Genomic DNA, 7,119 nt, shown 5'->3' on the forward strand with positions numbered 1-7,119 from the left:
TTACAAAGGTTGAATGACTTGCTTATGGGTACACAGTAAATCAGTTGTGGAGCTGGGTATACAAACCTGAAATCATAACTCCCTGGCCATTGCTCCAACTACTAGATCAGGGATCGGCAACCTTTGGCACGTGGCCTGCCAGGGAAAGGACCCTGGCGGGCTGGGCCAATTTGTTTACCTGCCATGTCTGCAGGTTCAGCCAATCACGGCTCCCACTGGCTGCGGTTCGCCACTCCAGGCCAAATGGGGACTGCGGGAAGTAATGTGTATAACAGACTAGGGCATATGATCATGATTCCTTCAAGTGGCTAGCCCCAGTCACTACACATGAGCATACATGTGAGCTAGGCATACAGAAAACTTTTCTGTTGACACCTAGATTAGAATTTTTACCTGTAAATGCATCTCTAATGTACGACAAACTGTGAATTTCTGTTGCCAAGAGAGGCAGGAGTATCAGGACTGTTAAAAATTTCACGCACAATGTGATGTAATTAAGATGACCTAACCCCCAGTGTAAACACCACGAGGTTGATGGAAGATTTCTTCTGTCAAACTAACTACCACCTCTCGGAGGGGTGGATTTACTGCAGTGGTAGAAGAACACCTTCCATCGTGGTAATAAGTGTCTACGCTGTACCAGTTTCTAGCGTAGACATCCGCACACATCTACCTCAGTGACAGAGGACTTGTAGGGCCGCTACTTATTAAAATTCCCAGATGGATCTCCCACAGCCTTCAGGAATAAGAGCAATGCTTAAAAGCTCTTAATTAAAGATTGGCAGATGCTCAAATACTACAGTAATGGGAATCAATCAAAAGCCATCTGTGCATATGCACATATTTACACAGTAATGCTGGGTGGAAGTATGCTGGAAAGATCCTACACAGATTTACATGAAACTTCACTGAGGCTACTTCTACTCTTTCTGCTCAGCAAGTGGCTAAAGGCCAAGCAGTGAGCTCTAATATTCAGAGGACAAGTTCCTTCTGCCAAACAGGACTCCTGAACACAAAAGTTTAAAACCAGTGAGCTAAGGTAACTTTACAACTGTTAGGCCCCCTTCCTGGGCCCCTCTCATAAGAATCATTTGCAGTAATAAAATTCCTAAGCAGAGTTTCAAGGCTTTTCTAACTGCAAGAGGCACTGTTAGACTGTGAAGGACAAAAGCTAGCTAAAAAAAAAAGTCTTGGTTAAATAAGAGGGCAGGAACTGTTAAAGACATGTCTGGCAGTAGCTGGGGAAGGGAAAAGTTAGCCAGAGTATTTGGCTCTTAACCTGCAGAAACTATGGCAGCAAGAAAGAGGCCCTTCTCTGTGGCTCAGAACCCTGGAGTTTGGAAGACTTGGGGCTCCAAGAACCAGGCTGAAGTGTCATCTTCCCTACTTGTTTCAGCCACATGCCTTAGCTTAAGCTAAGATTAGCTGTAATTGGAGACAGGGACTTTTTTTTATGATGCATCTGTGCAGCACCTAGCACACTGGGGCCCCAACCTGGCTGGGACCTCTGTATTACAAATCACTACAAACTGTACAATAGTAACAGCAGCAGAGGACCCTGATAAGGGATGCAGCAACAGTGTGATGGTTAGATCTTTATCAGGAAGGCGAGACTGTAAGAAGGGAGAAGGTGGCTCTTGTTCCATTGATTTAACGCCACCAATAGAAACAATTTAGCTGCCTAGGATTATAAACCATAAACTTCTGCAGGCATTGGTAAATAACCATATTACTGATTGAAAGCCAGTCTAACTGCATAGTAAAGGCTTGTCTACACAAAGAGTTGTGCAGCTTTAAATTATAGCATATAATTAAAATGGACAACCCCACTAGTGGGGACAGTTATACCAGTAAAAAAAAAAAAAAAAAGGTGTTTATACCAGTATAACTTATTCCCATACAGGAAAAGGGAATAAGCTACACAGTTATAAGGCACTTTATACCAGTATAACTGTGTCCACACTAGGGCTGTGTCTACACTTGCAAAGTTTTTGCACTGTCAGTTTCAACAGTGATCATGAACCGGTGAAAGAGAAGCGCTGGCTTGGGTACTCACTTTCTGCTGCCTGTGGAAGAGTGTGTTTACATCTGCAGCACTTCCACCACCGACGAGAGCCGTGCATGGAGGGCAGCTGTCCCACAGTGCAACTCTCTCCATTTTGATGATTGTGGAAAGGGGGGAGGCATGATTTTATTAGCTATAAGTCAGTCCTCCCATAGAAACTTTGAGGGGAGGCAGGGCTCTCTATTATCAGTTTGTCCTTCAGCGACCAGGCTAAGTAGAGTGAAAACAACCTGTAAGGAAGACCTAGCTATTCTTTGTCTCCAAGGACAAGGAGAAACAATGGATTTGTGAGAAAGATTTCAGCTGTAAAAGACTAAATTGCAGCTACTGGGTTTACTGGGGCAAGAGAAAACAATGGGTGTTTTTACTAGGAGGCGTGTTGTCAGGCAAGCTTGAAGGACACACTGGAATTGGACGTCATTGTAAATTTGAAGGAACTTCTGGAATGACTACTTCAAAAGCTTTAGCAAGGAGGGATAGTGCGGAAGTCTTGCTCCTCCAGCCTCATGGCCCTGCTCTGGCAGTTGTATTCCATTATGGTATCACACTCCAAGCATGCATGTCTTCCAGCACCACCCCAAAAAAAGCCTTTTTAGTTTGGGGTCTCTCAGATAAAGTCACTGACCTTTTTTCCCCCCACACTTTTCTGAAGCTCTGGGCGGACCAGTTGACAGGTGCAGTTATACTCAGGGCTGGATTAACCTTTTGTGGGACCGGTGCCAAACATATCTCTGGGCCCCCATGGAGGCAATGGAGCATGGTGTGGGCTGGGGAGGGAAGGTTGGTCCCCAGAGCGAGGGGCCAGTCAGGGGCAATGGGGCATGGTATGGCGGGGATGGGGGCCTGCTCAGCCCAGTGCAAGGGCACTATTTACAAACTGGCAGTTGCCAGAAGGAAGTGGCTTGCTAGGCCCTGTGGTGCCAGCATTCCCCTTCCCCTTTGGGGGCAGGCCCATGCCGCACCACACAGGCCCCCTACCAAACATGAACACCCTCCTGACTCTGGCCAGAGCCCCGCTGGAGCCTCTATGCCCAGCGTCCCCCACCTGACCCCCCTCCACAAATGTACAGCATCCTGCACAACACCCACAGCAACCTGCCCACAGCCCCACCACAACTGCCCAGCACCCCACACAGAACCTCCACTCCCTAGTTCCCCAACACACAGATCTTCCCTGCCACCCCATAGCCCAGCACCACCCCAGATCCCCCCTGAGACCCACTCCCACCCCCTGGCCGCACTCACCAGCCCTGCTGGGAGGGGACTGTGCCTGCTGGACTGAGCCAGCAGCGCAGCCAGGGCTGGTCCCTGGGTGGGGAAACCACTCCAGCCCCTTGGGAGTGGTGTGATCAGCCAGCCTACAGCCTGTCCCACCTGGGCTCCCTCAGGACCCACTTGCCTGGAGGGGCCCAACCAACCCCCCCACACTGTCCCCCATCCACCCCAACTGGTGAGTCTTCTGCACCAGTTCCAGCAGCTCAGCTTGGGAAGACAGGCGGGGCCCCACAGGTGGAGGGAAGCAGAGACTGCCTGGAGCTGGAGGTGTACTAGGGTCTGGCCAGGGGGCAGAGAGGAGCCAGCAGGTGGGGCCAGAGGGTGGAGAGTAGCCCTTAGCCGGCCGGTGGGCAGGCGGAGCAGAGCAAGTGGTGGGCGGGGGCGGGACGGGGGGGAGAGCCATCAGGTTGGCGGGGTCTCGGGGCGCAGTGCAAGTGGAGCAGGCCGAGGTCCCTTCGGAGCATGGGCCCGGCTCCATGGTGCCGCTGCAAACCCGGCACTGGTTAGACTACTACTTGCTGACTACTCTAGAGTGATAGGCCCCGTTGTTGTACTGCTCTACAATATAGTCAGGGATGATTCAAGTCTTGCTCAGAGCAAATGCAATCCCAAGAGTGATGAGCCTGCCTCAGCTGGTGCACAGCCAAATGTTGTGTGGCCACATGTTGGGTTACAGGCATTGGAGGAGGCTGCAACAGCTATCCTAATTCTGTTCTCCCATAGAAGCAAGGCCTTTGCAAGCTTGTCTGAGCGGAAGAACGATCTCCCTCGTCTAACCAGGCACGAATGCTGAGTCAAGACAGGCTGATACAGGAGGGAGATGTATGCCTCTGTCGCACTGATAGTTCTGCATTTTGGCACAGAGGACTCCCTCATCCTAACAGGTGAAAACCAAACCCCCGCGTCACAGAAGACGTGCACAGTTACCGTCCAAGGCAGTCTTAGGTAAAACATCTGCCTCACTCTCTGCCTAACTTGCCCCTGCTTTTGCAGAATATCTGCACAAAGTGTGTCTGAGGAAGTTCAGGACAGATACTTGCAGCATTTCCAGCACCAGGTTCCCCTGTGTTTCTGAATAGCTGCTAAGCATCATTTGCTGCAAGGCCCAGCACCTCTTCAGTTCACAGCCCAACACCTCATCCGTACTTTCACAAATGTTGCTTGGACTAAAACAGGCAGGTGTGATATCACCTATCTTGCATACTGCACTGTCACTGCTTGGCAGCAGGCTCCTCTATCTTGCTTTCAGCCTCACAGAATACACATTTCCACCACTGTTCTGCTCCTGCCAAGTCTGTAGTTGAACTCCCAGTGTGACAGGCTTTTACAGCTCCTGGCCAGGATATGGCAGATGGGGAGAGAAACAGTTTCAACCTGCTTCCTGCCTTAGGTCTGGTCTTCACTAGGAAATTAGGTCAGAAAAATCCACACCCCTAAGTGACAGTTAAATCAACCTAGCACCCTGGTGTAGACAACACTAGGTTGACAGGAGAATTCTGTCGACCTAGCTACTACCTTTCGGAGAGGTGGAGTACGTACTCCTTCTTTGGGTGTAGGTAGCATCTTCTCTGGAGCGCTACAGCGACACTGCTGCAGCATTTTAAATATAGACAAGCCCTTAGTGGGAAGCCTGCACCTCAGCTAATGGGAGGCAACCTGTTGATATCCACTGGGGCTGATTTCTATTTTCTAGTAACCTGGGGCCATCGGAACTCCCCAAACTTAGCTGAGTACAAGATCCAAGGACACCACAACTCGAGAGGACTTTGAGCCAAGACAGGTAGGAGCCAGCTGGAAGAAAAAGGTTGCCTTTTTAGAAAAACTAAAGTTAGAAGTTATTTTCAGTTTAGTTTCCAAAGTCTTGGCAAAAAAAAGGGGGGGGTTAATTTAGACAACATATACATTGTAAATTTATACAAGCATTCCCAAAATCCAACTTAGGCAGGAAAACAGTGTGGCTAGAATCAAAGCAACCTCATGTTAGTTTTCTGAAGCTAAGAGTCTGGGAGAGGGTGGGAAGAGGGGAGAGAGCCTCAGATAAATTTCTTGTGAATACTTGCTGTTCATTTCCTTTTGCTTTTTTGTTTATGGCTCCCATTCCTTGGCATTGAGTCATTTGCTCTAGCTGAATCAGTGACTTCCCAGCATCTGACTCCCAACCTTGCATTAAGAGATAAAGTAGTACCCATTCTGTGAAGGAGAGGGGGAGAGATAAGGAACTGAATTACACAAGTATCGTTTTAAACGGTGGATTTCATGAGGTACAGCATCTTCTTAATAAGAAAAGGAGTACTTGTGGCACCTTAGAGACTAACCAATTTGAGCATAAGCTTTCGTGAGCTACAGCTCACTTCGAATGCATCCAATGAAGTGAGCTGTAGCTCAGGAAAGCTTATGCTCAAATAAATGTGTTAGTCTCTAAGGTGCCACAAGTACTTTTTTTTTTTTGTGAATACAGACTAACACGGCTGCTACTCAAACCCATCCTCTTAATGCCATTCACAAATCTTTCATTTTATGACTTTACATTCTACCGAATACAAAAACTTCAAAACAAAAAATTGTTTTGAATTGAAAGGAAGACACATTTCTTTCAAAAAAATGTCAAAACAGGACATTTCAATACTGCTAAACTCCCTTCCCCTCCCCCTTTGCCCTCTTCTCCACCAAAACAAGGTTCTGACAAGAGACAATTTTGCAAAAAGTGTTTAGATTTACCTGGAACTGCATTCTGATGGAAAACTGGTCCATCCAAGTTTTTCTGAACACCGCTAATTAATATATATAAAATAAAATCAGGAAGTCAAAATGATTTTAGAATTTTTCCCTAAAAATCTCATCAACATACCCATTCCTGCAGAAATATTTTGATTTGGACAAAACTGCATTTTCCAATAGAAAACTGTTTTGTTAAAAAAAAATTCAACCAGCTCTAATTGCTATGTTTTGTGGCCTGTACCATGCAGGGGATAAAACTAACCTAGAGGATCATAATGGTCCCTTCTGACTTAAGTATCTAGGAATAAATAAAGTATATTTTGTGCTTTTATTTCAATAAAGGTATTACTTGATATCTACACGCTTCTGAATATACGTTAACTAATAAAAGCCCTAGACATGTATAAACCTTGGTTTAGACAAATAAGGTGGGTAATATCTTATCTGATCAGCTTCTGTTTGTGAGAGACAAGCTTCCCAGCCACACAGCTCTTCTTCAGGTCCGGGAAAGGAACTCTCAGCATCACGCCAAAATGTAATGTTGAACAGATTGTTTAGTATTCAGCACATATTGTAAGGGACCGTTCAAGGTATAATGGCCCATTAACACCTCTGCAGTTATAGGACAAAGAGAGAGGGTTAGATTATTGTTACAATAATAAGCCATACATTTAGCAAAAAGAAAAGGAGTACTTGTGGTACCTTAGAGACTAACCAATTTATTTGAGCCTAAGTCTCTAAGGTGCCACAAGTACTCCTTTTCTTTTTGCGAATACAGACTAACACGGCTGCTACTCTGAAACCATACATTTAGATGGCCCTTGTAGCATGGCTCAAACAGTATTAATATTTGTTACCCAAGTGCTTTTTTTTTTTTTTTTTTTAAAAAGCACTATTAATATTGTGAGTTTCCAAGACAACCACCCCCCTGTCAGAGCCACAACGATTTAGTGGCATGGAGGCAGATTACCCAGTATGCAGAGGTACCTTGCAGACTGCAGAGCTAGGCTCTGCACCGGTTCCTGGAAGGCCACTTCAGAGTGGGGAGATGTGGCCAGTAT

This window comes from Eretmochelys imbricata, chromosome 6 (genome assembly GCF_965152235.1).
Source record: "Eretmochelys imbricata isolate rEreImb1 chromosome 6, rEreImb1.hap1, whole genome shotgun sequence".
NCBI classification, from domain to species: Eukaryota; Metazoa; Chordata; order Testudines; family Cheloniidae; genus Eretmochelys; species Eretmochelys imbricata.